At 43.4% G+C, this 13,837-nt stretch overlaps 1 pseudogene across 1 annotated transcript; it reads left to right on the forward strand.

Annotated features, from left to right (window-relative positions):
* Positions 1 to 9,031: 9,031 nt before the first annotated feature.
* LOC308258670 (coiled-coil-helix-coiled-coil-helix domain-containing protein 2-like) lies at positions 9,032 to 9,470 on the forward strand (annotated as a pseudogene). Its single transcript has one exon. The product of its transcript is annotated as a coiled-coil-helix-coiled-coil-helix domain-containing protein 2-like (transcript).
* Positions 9,471 to 13,837: the final 4,367 nt, after the last annotated feature.

Below are 13,837 nucleotides of genomic sequence, written 5' to 3' on the forward strand. Positions count from 1 at the left end.
ATTCAGGAGGTAGAGACAGGAGGATCAGACAGCCTCAGCTATTTGCCGAGGCTCTTCACAACTCAGTGAGACCCTGTTTCAAAAAATAAAAGACTAAAAAATAGGGCTGGGGGGTGAAGCTTACAGGTGCAATGCCTTTAAATACCATCCCTAGAGCCGGGCATGGTGGCACACACTTGTAATCCCCGTGCTTGGGAGGTGTAGATAGGATCACGCAGGTTCGAAGCCAGCAAAGCCAGCGTGCTGGCTTAAGAGACCCTGTTTCCAAATAAAAAAGTATAAAAATAAGTCTGGTAGCCCGGAGGTAAAAGGGTTTCCAGGAACCCCAGTATCACCAAAAAAAAAAAAAAAAAAAAAAAATTCCATCCCTAGTACTACAAAGAAAAATATTTAGGACATATACCAAAATTTTGAAGTCCAAATATCTGTGTAGGAAGTGTGTGTGTATGTGTGTGTGTGTGTGTGAAAGAGAGAGAGAAAGAGAGAGAGTGAGTTAGTTAGTTACTGGGGATTAAAACTAGGCACATTCTACCTCTAAACTACATTCTCAGACTCCCCCCCCCCCCCCCCAGTACTGGGAATGGAACCCAGGGTCTACCTCCAAGCTACAACTCCAGCCCTAGTTTTTTTTTTTTTTTTTTTTTTTCCCACGAACCCAGGAGCACTGTATCTGTGAGCTACACCCTCAGCCCTAGTTTTTAGTGTTTTTATTTTTGAAACAGTGTCTCACTAAATTGTGAAGGACCTTGCTAAGTAGCTGAGGTCATCCTTGAACCACAATCCTATGGTCTCTGCCTCATGAATGCTAGGATTACAAGCCTGCGACACCATGCCTGGCCTTTTTTTTTTTTTTTTTTTTTTTTTTTTACTTTTTGCAGTACTGGGGATGGAACCCAGGGGCATTCTACCTCCAAGGTATACCCCTAGCCCTATTTTTTAGTCTTTTTAGTTTTTGAAAAAGGGTTTAAGTTGCAGAGGGCCTCATTAAGTTGCTGAAGCTGGCCACGAACCGGCGATCCTCCTGTATTAATTTTCCAAGTATAATTTCATAAGTGTGCTCCACCACCTTGGGCTCTCAGTATAGGAATCTAAATTCAAACCAAGTGTGGGTGCACACTTGTAAATCCCAGTACTTGGGAGGCTGAGTACTTGGGAGCCTGAGAAAGACGCAGCCCAGGTTCACGGCAGTCTCTGCAACTTAATGAGACCCTATATCAAAAATAAAACATGTATGGGAATGTAGCTCAGAGGTAGAATGCACCTAGGTTCAAAAGAGTACCAAAAAAATTTTAAATTCATCTTAATATTTTCAGTGTAAATTAATTCTTTGTATTTTAAATAGCTTGCCCTTTTCCTGTACTATAACTACTTTTTTCAGGGTTTTACAGTATTTTGTACTATTAACAACAGTCTAGCTCTTAACCCATCCTCTTGTCTTTCACGGTCTTACAAACTTTGAGTCATCTCAAGGGTGAGCTTTTATTCCTTGCTAGCCTTTGTGCCACAGTTGTAATAAATCCATATGTTGCAAAGTTTTAGAAAAGTTGCTATAAATTTTAGAATCGCCTTTAAAAAGGGAAGCACTCTGGGTTTATTATCTCCCACCAGTAACATACCTTGACTTTATCCTCATTTTGTCCCATGTTTTTTAGATTCCGTACTTGCCGTTAACTCTTAAGGGCTCATTTATCTCAGAAATCACGGTTACGTACTCACGCATTTGAGATACAATGTTAGGAGTTGTGAATTTAGCCTTTATAGCTTCAAAATGAGAAGGAAAAAAAAAAAAAAACCCAGCGCGCGGACCCCCGGCACGGCGCGCCGTCCCTGGGCGCGGGCGCAGGACACCGTCCACCCCGCGGCGGCCGACGAGCCCGCGCCGGAGCGGAGGGCGGGGCTGGCGCGCGGGCCGGGTGGCGCGCGGGCGGGGCTGGCGCGCGGGCGGGGCTGGCTCGCGGGCCGGGTGGCGCGCGGGCGGGGCTGGCGCGCGGGCGGGGCCGGCGTCGCGGCGAGCATCTTGCCGCCGCGGGCCAGCGCGGTTCCCATGGCGACGCGGGCGGCGCGTGCGCGCGCAGCCGGCCGGGCCCCGCGGCTCCCGGCGCCGCCCGCGGCCTTCCCGCGCCCGCCCGCCTTCCCCGCCGCCGGCGGGCGCTGCGGCCCTTGGGTGTACGTTGTCCTTATTTTTATTTCATGATTGTTGTGTCCCGGGAAGGTCTTCCCTAGGAACGGTAAGAACAAAACGTAGGCAGAGTGCGGCTTGGGGAGAAGCGCGGAGGGGCCGCTCCAGCGCCGGGAGGCGGGCGGGCTGCGGGCCGGGTGGGCTCCTTCTCTAATAGAGGATCTCGACGCACAGGGCGTAAAAGCTGTTATAAACTATGGGTCCTTGACACAGCTGTTGGGCAGGTAACGTTTCTCCGTGGCTTACATTATTTTCCTAAGTCTTATGTATATCGATTTACTTGATTACGACAACGTCATTGGACTGTCAGGCGATTTACTTTAATCTTCACATCGGTATTTATGGAGTAGCCACAGGTGCCATATCCTTTAGTAGGACTTAATTACCCATTTATCTGTCAAATATCAAATGCTTTTTTTTTTTTTTCAGTACAGAGGATTGAACCCAGGGGCCTTCTTATCTCTGATCTACACCCCCAGTCTTATTTTATTTCTTATTTTGAAACGGAATCTCACTAAGTTGCGGAGGCCCCACCAAGTAGCTAAGGCTGTCCGCAAACCTGCTTTCCTCCTGTCTCAGCCTCCCAAGTACGGGAATTACAAGTGTGCGCCACCACGCTTGGCTACATATATGTATTTATATGACCAAAATATGAAATCGTTTTATATGTTATTGTGCCTAACGTACCTAGTATTCTCTGAACTCTATATTTCATAGTGCAGAATGATTGTACATCTAGCCATTGAAACAGCTATGTATAAGGCCTTGTTCTGATAGTAATTATAATTGCCAGGCAAAGCATTATTATTATTTGCAGTATTGGGAACTGAAGTCGGTGACACTCTACCGTGGAGTGACATCTGTTTTTTATTCATCCCTTAAGTTTTGCCTTTTTTTTTTTCTGAAATAAAGCTTTTCAGACTTCTGCTTAGATCTGGTATTTAACTTTAAAAGTCACTTTCTAAAGCTGGGCGTGGTGACGAATGCGTGTAATCCCAGCATTTGGAAGGATGAGCCAGTAAGATCACAGGTTTTCCGTCAGCCTCAGCTACTTAGTGAGGCTTTCTGCAATTTAATTAAGAACCTTTTTTAAAATAAAGACTAAAAAACAGGGCTGGGAGTGTAATTCAGAATTAGAATGACCCTGGGTTCAATCTCCAATACCATAAAAAAAAAATAAATACATACATACATACATACATACATACATACTCATTATGTGTGGAGGACCTCACTAAATTAATGAGGCTGGCCTCAAACCTGTAAACCTCCTGTCACAGCCTCCCAAGTATTGGGGTGGGGGCAAGTGTGTGGTACAGGGAATTGAATTGGGCATTCTAACTTTTTACTTTTTATTTTTTGCAGTACTAGGGATGAAACCAAAGGTCATTCTACCTTCAAACTATACCCCCAGCCTTATTTTTTATACCTTATTTTGAAACAAGGTCTCCATAAGTTGCAAAGGACCTTACTAAGTAGCTGAGGTTGGGCACAGTCTGCCTGTCTCAGCCTCCCAAATACTGGGATTATAAAGCATGCACCACCACACCCAGTTTATTTTATTCTTTACTTTGAAACAGGGTCTCACTAAGTTGTGGAGGGCCTCACAAGTTGCTGAGGCTGGCCACCAACCCACAATCCTCCTGTCTCAGCTAAATCGATAGAGCTGGCCTCAAACCTGGGATCCATACATCTCAGCCTCTTAAGTACTGGGATTACAGGCATGTGCCACTAAACCCAACCAAGTTTCGAGATTGTGATCTTTTGGAATTTCAATATTCTGGATTATGGTTTTTGGGACTATAGTCCAACTCCAATTTTGGATAAGCATACCTTGGAAATACTGTTGAATCTACAATATTTCAGTATTTCAGGCCAACAGAATGAAGCAAGTCCCACAAAGTTGTTAGTTTCCTAGTGCATATGAAAGTCAGATTTATACTATAGTGTGGTCTAGTACGTATATATAGTGTTATCTCTAAAAAGTTGTACAGATCTGCCAGATGTGGAAGCACATGTCTGTAATCCCAGTACTTGGGAGGCTTAGACACGAGGATCACAGGCTTGAGACAAGCCTCAGCAATATACTGAGACCAACCTCAGCAACTCAGTAAGATTCTTAGTGATTTAGCAAGACCCTATTTCAAAAAAAAAAAAAATAGAGTTGGGGTGTAGATCAGGGGTAGAATGTCCCTGAGTTCAATCCCCCAGTACCAAAAAAAAAAAAAAAAAAAAAAAGCAGTGATGCACTCTTGTAATCCCAGCATTTGGAAGGCTGAAACAGGAGGATCTCGGTTTGCAGATAGCCTCAGCTACTTAGGCCCTCAGCACCGAAAAAAAATATATAGATATATCCTAATTTTAAAATACTTTATTGAGCTGGGCATGGTGGCACACGCTTGTAATCCCAGCATTCAGGAGGCTGAGACCCACAGTTCGCAGACAGCCTCAGCTAATTTAGTGAGGCCCTCCGCAACTCAGTGAGACCCTGTTTCAAAATAAAGAATAAAAAATAGGGCAGGAGGTGTAGCTCAGAGGTCAAATGCCCCTGGGTTCCATTCCCAGACCCGCAGGAAAAAAAAAAAAAAAAATTAGCCGGGCGTGGTGGCGCACACTTGTAATCCCAGCATTTGGGAGGCTGAGACTAGATGATCACAGTTTGCAGGCAGCCTCAGCTTCTTAGTAACTTTGCAACTCAGTGAAACCCTGTTTCAAAATAAAAGAATAAAAAATAAGGCTGGGGGTGTTGCTTGGAGGTAGAATGCCCCTGGGTTCCATAACCAACCAGTACTGCAAAAAAAAAAAAAAAGAAGAAGAAGAAAGAAAAGAAAAATACTTTATTGATCCCCAAAATGCTCACTGGCTTAAGAGACCCTGTTTCCAAATAAAAATGTATAAAATAGGTCTAGGAGTGTAGCCCGGAGGTAGAAAGGTTTCCAGGAACCCCAGTACCACAAAAAAAAAAAAAAAAATTAAGATCTGCATGCCTGTAATCCTAGTAGGTTCAAGGCAACCATAGCAATTTAGCGAGACCCTCTTTCAAAGTAGAAATAAAATTGGGCTGGGTGTATAGCTCATAGAATGTTCTTGAATTCAATCCCCAGTACCAAAAAATGAAAAAAAAGTAAAATAATTTGGGTTTTTTTTTTAAGGACCTTAGCTGGCATAGTGGTGTATACCCGTAATCACAGCTACTTTGAAAGCTGAAGCAGGAGGATTTCAAGTTTAGAGCTAGCCTGGGCAACCTGGTAAGACCCTGTCTCAAAATAAGGGAGTGAGAGACAGGCACGGTGGCACATGCTTGGTAATCCCAGTACCTGGGAGGCTAAGACAGGAGGATTACAGGTTCACAGCCAGCCTCAGCAACTTAGTGAGGCCCTGTTTCAAATTAAAAAATAAAAATAGGGCTGGGGTTGTAGCTCAGAGGTACCATGCCCCTGAGTTCAATCTCCAGTACAATGTATACACACACACACACACACACACACACACACACACAAAAAGAAAGGTAACGGATTGAGGATGTGGCTCAGTAGTAGACTAGCATGTGTAAGACCCTGGATTCAATCCTAAATATTGCAAAAAAAAAAAAGTTACAGGATCTAAAAATATAATGGTGTTTGTTTTAGCAATTAGTAATACTAAGATAATCCACAACTTTTAAATATCTTAAGTGCCCACTGAGAAAAGTACCTTTTATGTAATCTTGAGTTATTTTTTAAAAATTACTTAGCTCCGGTCCTTTTATAAGAATATTAAGCCGGTACCTGGTGTGGTGGCGTACACTTGTAATCCTAGCATTTGGGAGGCTGAGACAGGAGGCTCACAGACAAGGTCAGCCAGCCTCAGCTACTTAGGCCCTATGCAACTCAGTGAGACCCTGCTTCAAAATAAAGAATAAAAAATAGGGCTAGGGGTGTAGCTCGTAGATAGAATGCCCCTGGGTTCCATCCCCAGTACTGAAAAGAAAAAAAAAAAAAAAAACATTGTCAAGATGATAACTTCTGTGTGGGCAGTTTATCTGCTTAGTATGGGATTTGTGTGGAACTCTGCTTGAATCATGATATATAATTGACATATTCCACTTTAGATAAACACAGGTTTGCATTTAATTTACTTGGATTTTCCCATATCAGCATCTCATTGGTGTTATAATTGCAGTGCCAAATGTAACCCAAAGCAAAGCTGGCTTTTTGTGTGTGTGTGTGTGGGTTTGGGGATGGAGCCCAAGGGCATTCAACCTCCGAGCTACACCCTCTGCCCTATTATCTTTATTTTGAAACAGGGTCTCACTAAGTTGCGGAGTGCCTCACTATAAGTAGCTGAGGCTGTCTGCGAACCGCGCTCCTCCGGTCTCAGCCTCCTGAATGCTGGGATTACAAGCATGCGCCACCACACCTGGTTTAAAACTGGCATTTAATACATGCGTGAAACTGATTTCCTTATTGGGGCTATTTGGAAATTTCAGCTCATTTAGATTATACCAGTTCTGGTGTCTTTCAACTACTGTAGTCCTGTCCTAATATCTCAGTAACCAAACAAGCTGAGAGGTAGAATGTCCCTGGGTTCAGTTCCCAGTAACACACACACACACACACACACACACATATAAATACTTCAAAGGACTGGGTGTGTTCGTAATTCCAGTACTTGGGAGGCGGAGACAGGAGGATCGCAGGTTCTTGGCCAGCATCAGCTACTTAGCGAGCTCCTCCACAACTTAGTGAGACTGTTTCAAAATAAAGAATAGACCGAGAGTGATGGCACACACTTGTAATGCCAGCATTCAGGAGGCTGAGACCAGAGGATCATGGTTTGCAGATAGCCTCAGCTACTTAGTGAGACCCTGTTTCAAAATAAAGAATAAGCATTTGGGAGGCTAAGACTAGAAAATCATAGTTTGCGGACAGCCTCAGCTACTTAGGCCCCCTGAACTTAGTGGGACCCTGTCTCCAAATTAAGAATGAAAGGCCCAGCGTGGTGGCTCACGCTTGTAATCCCAGTGCTTGGGAGGCTGAAACAGGAGGATTGCACAGTTTCAAAGCCAGCCTCAGCTACTGAGTGAGGATCTCAGCAACTTAGTGAGACCCTGTTTCCAAATAAAGTATAAAATTGGTCTGGGAGAATAGCCCTGAGGTAGAAAAGCCCTTGGGTTCCACCCCCAGTACCACAAAAAAAAACCTAGTAATAATAAAATAAAATAAAAATAAAAAATAAAGAATAAAAATAGGGCAGGATGTATCTCAGAGGTCAAATGCCCCTGAGTTCCGTTCCCAGACCCGCAAAAATAAAATAAAATAAATAATGAATAGGCTGAGACAGGAGGATCACGGTTCCTGGACAGCCTCCGCTACGTAGGCTCTTTACAACTCAGACCTTGTTACAAAATAAAGAATAAAATAAATAGGGCTGGGGGTGTAGCTCAGAGGTAGAATGTCCCTGAGTTCAGTCTCTAGTTACGAAAAAAAATTCAAAGGAAAGACAGTATATTACTATTAATATGAATGAAATAGAAAATAAGACTAAATGGCCAGGTCTGGTGACACATGCTTGTACCCAGCATTCAGGAGTCAGAGACCGGAGGATCAGTTTGTGGATAGACTCAGCTATGTAGCGAGGCTCTTTGTAACTCAGCAAGACCCTGTTTCAAAAATAAAATACTAGCCAGGCACGGTGGTTTACACTTGTAATCCCAGCATTTGGGAGGCTGAAACTGGAGGATCACGGTTCGCGGACAGCCTCAGCTATGTAGTGAGGCCCTCTGCAACTCAGTAAGACCCTGTTTCAAAATAAAGAATTTTTAAAAATAGGGCAGGGGGTGTAGCTTGGACGTCAAATGCCCCTGGGTTCCATCTCCAGACCTGCAAAAAATAAAATAAAATGCTAAAAATAGGGTTGGGGTGTGGCTCAGAGGTAGCATGCCCCTGGGTTTCATTCCCGGTACTGCAAAAATATAATAATAATAATAATAAATCGTCATAATAAATAATAATAAATAGTATTATAAATAAAATATTGTATAAATAAATATATAAATAAAATATTATTATAAATAAATAATAATAAAATATTAAATGTCAGGAGTGGTGGTGCACTTTTGTAATCCCAGTACTTGGGAGGCTGAGACAGGAGGATCCTGCAAGTTTAAAGCCAGCCTCAGCTACTTAGGCTCTCAGCAACTTAGTGAGACACTGTTTCCAAATAAAATATGAAATAGGTTTGGAAATGTAGCCTGGAGATAGAAAGCCCCTGGGTTCCATCCCCAGTACCACAAAAAAAGAAAGAAAACTAAATGCATTAATAGGAGTAAAGAAGGATACTCATAATGAATCAAAGGAACAATCTTTTCACAAGGTCAGGAGCATATATGCCCATTACAAAGCCTTAAATCCCAGGACACACAGAAGGCGTGGGAATGAGTGCAGTCGTCATCTCTGCTGAGCACTGCCCAGAGCCATCCTAAGCTGGACACCAGAAGACCTGTGAGTGGAAAACCTCCACCAGACTGCAGCGGGCCCTGCTGACCAGCTGCTGAGTTACCTCCAACTGCTCAACAACCTACCTCGCTGTGGCCTACAAGTTTCATGGACATAATAAAATGGTTATTGTATTATGCTATAAATTTGAAATGGTTTGCTTCAGATCAAATCTAAACACATCATTTTGAAATTCCAAACCTCTGAGAATAAAGAATAGATCCTGAAAGCTTCTAGAGAAATAATACAGACCATCTTCAAAGGAACAATAATCAGACTAGCATGAAAATTCCCATCATGAAACCAATGTTAGGAAACAATGGGGAAGGTAGAGTTTGACATTTCCAGATGCCGAGCTATTGTGCTGAAGATAAAGATGCCACGTGGAAGCCAAAGCTGCACTTCCCGTATGGCCCTCCTGCCAGCCAGGCCCCTCAGATGAGGGCTGCACCTGGGCCAGCAGCCGCAGCCCCACCATCTGCAGTGGGCTCACCTGCAGCTGCGCCCTGGCAGCCAGGTCTGATGCCCAGATGGCAACCACTGCAGCTGGTGTGGCCGCGGGCTCTGCGGTCGGACACACACTAAGTCATGCCATCACTGGGGGGCTTTAGTGGAGGAAGTAGCAGTGAGCCTGCCAGGCCTGACATCACTTACCAGGAGCCTCAGTTGGCACAACAGCAGCAGCAGCAGTCCAGTGGCCCGTGCTTTTTTGAGATAAAATAGTGTTTGGAGTGTGCCCAGAACGAGTGTTGTGAAGCTCAGTGAAGGTTTCAGTGAAGTGCTGAAACTGCAGAATTGCAAATGGATTGGTCTAGTCAAGAAGTTCAAACTGAAGAAACAGAAAGTTGGCTCTAAGTTACTTTAGAATGAAAATGTCATTGGTAATGAAAGTGTCCTATGTAAAATCACACATTAAGCCTCTCCATATCAATAGCTTCATTGCATCAATGGAGGAGGTTATTCTAACTGTAGAAGCTCACTGAGTTGACAGATTTGGGCCTGGGCAAATGTTTATATGGCCTCCTCAAATCAGCTGTTGTGATATTACCCTTTGTGAGTTCATTAGCATAAAGTGGCCTTTTTAAAAAAAAAAAAAAGAACAATGGGGAAAAGCTGGGTGTGGTGGTACACTCGTAATCTCAGTCTTTGGGAGGCTGGGGCAGGAGGATCCCAGGTTCCTCCAGCCTCAGCAACTTAGTGAGGCCGTCTGCAATTTAGTGAGACCCCGTTTCAAAATAAAGAATAAGAAATAGGGCTGGGGTGTAGCTCAGAGGTAGAATGCACCTGTATTCTATTTCCAGTACCACGCACACGCACATACATCTACCAAGTACCTTTCCTGAGGAAATTACTGGAGCTAGTTCTTTTGCTAAATAAGAATGAAAACTAGCCGGGCATGGTGGTGCATGCCTGTAGTCCCAGCATTTGGGAGGCTGAGACAGGAGAATCAAGATTCTCGGACAGTCTCAGCTACTTAGGCCCTTTGCAACTCAATGAGATTCTGTTTCAAAACAAAGAATAATAAGGGTTGCGGGTGTAGCTCGAAGGTACAATGCCCCTGGGTTCCATCCCCAGTACCGCAATAAAAAAAAAAAAACCGAGGCCGGGCGTGGTGGCGCACGCTTGTAATCCCCGCACTTGGGAGGCAGAGACAGGAGGATTGTGCAGGTTCGAAGCCAGCTGCATGTGCTGGTTTAGGAGACCCTGTTTCCAAATAAAAATGTAAAAAGAAATAGGTCTGGGAGTGTAGCCCGGAGGTAGAAGGGTTTCCAGGAACCCCAGTACCACCAAAAAAAAAAAAAAGTAAAAAAACTAAATGGTGTAGTAGAAGAATGACCTCCTTGAACCATGTTACCTTCTGTGGCAAAGGAGACTTTGAGAGAGGATTAAAGATCTTGCCATAGGGATAGTCTTCTGGATCAAGGGTCCTTGTGAAAGGGAGGCCAAAAGGCCAGAGGAGGAGAAGGTGGTGTGATGACAAGCAGAATCACAGAGCAAGACCAGGAGACGTTAACCTGCTATACTTGTCTTCCTGTGCCTGGCTGGCTTATTTCACTTAGCGTCATATCCTCCAAGCTCATCCATGTTGTCACAATGACAGGATTTCCTTTTAGTGGCTGGATAGTATTCTGCTATGCCACATTTTCTCTATCTATTAAATGTTAGCCTTCCCCCGACCCCCCAGCGCTGAGAACCAAACTCAGAGCATCGAGCATCCTAGGCACTTGCTCTACTGTTGAGCTGCACCTCCCCAGATGGAATGTTAACTTTTTTTTTTTTTTTTGAGATGTGATTGAACACATGGCATTGTACTTCTGAGTTACACACCTCCAGCTCTTTTATTTTTTGGCAGTACTAGAGATGGAACCCAGGGGCATTCTACCTCTGAGCTACACCCCCAGCCCTATATTTTATTCTTTATTTTGGAACAGGGTCTCACTGAGTTACAAAGGGCTTCACTAAGTAGCTGAGGCTGTTCGTGAACTGCAATCCTCTTGTCTTAGCCTCCTGAATGCTGGGATTACAAGTGTGTGCCACCATGCCTGGCTCCCTCCAGCTCTTTTTATTTTTTTATTTTGAAACAGGGTCTAAGTTGCTGAAGCTTAGTTTCTCTTAGTTACTGAAGCTATCCTTGAACCTGTGATCCTCCTCTCTCAGCCTCCCAAGTACTAGGATTACAGGCATGTGCCTCCATGGCTAGCTGAATGTTAAAGTACCCTGGCCATAAATTCAAGTGTTTGTCTGGAATGTTTCTCCTTTGCTCCCCCTCTGTCCTCTTGTGGTACTGGGGATTGAACTCAGGGACATTTACCTGTGATCTATACCTCCAGCCCTTTTTATTTTAATTTTCAAACCAGGTCTTCCTAGCCAGGCATGGTGGTGGATGCCTGTAATCCTAGTATTTGTGAGGCTGAGACAGGAGGATCGCAGGTTTATTGTTAGACTCGGTAACTATTGAGGCCCTCCACAACTTAGTGAGACCCCGTTTCAAAATAAAAAATAAAATAGGGTTGGGAATGCAGCTCATAGGCAGAATGTCCCTAGGTTAATCCCTAGAACCACAAAAAATAAGTTAGAAATTAAAAACTTTTTAAAAAGCTGTATCTTCCTAAGTTACATGCACTAGCCTTGAATCTGTGATTTTGTCTTAGGTTTGGGATTACAAGCATGTGCCACTGCACCCAGCTTGCTTTTATTTTTAAAGGGTAGTTTCAATAAATGTATAATTATGGGTTAGCAGTTTTTTTTTTTTCTTTCAGTGCCTTACATGTGGCCTATTTAGTCTAACTTAATGTTTTTGTTAAGAATTCACCTTTGACTTGTACTTTTTTTCCCCCTAGGTGTAATATGCCATTTTTTCCTGACTGCTTCCAAGATGGATTTTCTTTACAATCTTTTTTAATTTAAAGTCTGTCTGAGGTACCTATTTGTGGTTTCCTTTTTTTTTTTTTTTTTTTTGCGGATCTGGGAATGGAACCCAGGGGTATTCGATTGCCAAGCTACAGCCCCTGCCCTATTTTTATTCTTTATTTTTTTATACAGGGTCACACTAAGTTGCAGAGGGCCTCACTAAATAGCTGAGGCTGTCCACAAACTGCATGATCCTCCAGTCTCAGCCTCCCAAATGTTGGGATTACAAGTGTGCACCACCACGCCCAGCTTCTCAGCCTTATTTATTTATTTATAAACAGGGCTCCTAAATTGCAGAGGGCCTCACTTAGTAGCTGAGGTTGGCTGAAAACCTTTGATCCTCCAGTCTCAGCCTCCCAAGTACTGGGATTACAAGCATGCCACCACACCCAGCTCTTAAAGTAATTTTTAAGTGATTTTTAAAGAAGAGTATAAAATGGATGTGGTGGCACACACTTGTACTCCCAGTACTTAGAAAGTGGAAACAGGATGATTGCTGGTTTGAGGCTAGCCTTAGAAATTTAGTGAGATCCTGCTGGGCGTGGTGGCGCACGCTTGTAATCCCCGCGCTTGGGAGGCAGAGACAGGAGGATCGCGCAGGTTCGAAGCCAGGCGCGCGCGCTGGCTTAGGAGACCCTGTTTCCGAATAAAAAAAAAATGTAAAAATAGGTCTGGGAGTGTAGCCCGGAGGTAGAAGGGCTTCCAGGAACCCCAGTACCACCAAAACAAACAGGCCAAAAAAAAAAAAGAAAGAAATTTAGTGAGATCCTCAGCATTAGGGATATCCTGCTTCAAAATAATAATAAGAAGAAAAATTTTTAAAGGGCCAGGGTAGGTGTAGTTCCAAGGTAGAATGCTGCTGGGTTCCATCTTCAGCACCACAATAAATAAATTATAACTATAAAAAACTTTCCTAAGGAAATTAAAAATATAAAAATGTATGTATACGTTTCTTCATTTACACTCATTAGAGAAGCAAAAATAAGAAACTAATAAAGAATACTACCAGATGTCATGGTGCATACCTGTAATCCCAGTACTTGGGAGGCTGAGATAGGAAGATCACAGGTTTGTGGCCAATATCAGCAATTTAGTGAGGCCCTCAAAAACTTAGTGAGACCCTGTTTCAAAATATAAAATAAAGCTGGGAGTATAGTCCAGAGGCAGAATCCCCTGGGCTCAATCCCCAGCAGCCCCACCTAATACTAATAAAGACTGATCAAATAAGATTATTTCCACAAAATCATAATAGAATTAATCAGTTTTGTTGCCTAGCCAAAGTTAATATAAGTAGCCAGATGATGTGGTACACAGCTGTAATCCCAGTACTTGTGAGTCTGAGACAGGAGGATTGCAGGTTTGAGGATAGCCTCAGCAAGTAGTGAGATTCTCTTAAACCTAGCAAGATCTTGTTTCAAAATAAAAATAAGCCGAGCATGGTGGTGCATGCTTGTAATCTCAGTACTTGGGAGGCTGAGACAAGAGGGTCACAGGTTCTTGGCCAGCCTCAGTAACTTAATGAGGCCCTCATCAATCTAATGAGACCTTGTTTCAAAATAAGAAAAATAAAATAAGGCTGGGGGTGTAGCTAATAGGTAGATGCTTCTGGGTTCCATCTCCAGTAACACACACACACACACACACACACACACACACACACACACACTCTGATAAGATAGGGTTGGAGATTTAGCTCGAAGGTAGAATGCTCCTAGGTTCAATGCCCAGTACCACAAAACAAAATAAATATAATAATTCTTTTTTTTTTTTT

Source organism: Muscardinus avellanarius (assembly GCF_963383645.1).
Source record: "Muscardinus avellanarius genome assembly, chromosome: 2".
NCBI classification, from domain to species: domain Eukaryota; kingdom Metazoa; phylum Chordata; class Mammalia; order Rodentia; family Gliridae; genus Muscardinus; species Muscardinus avellanarius.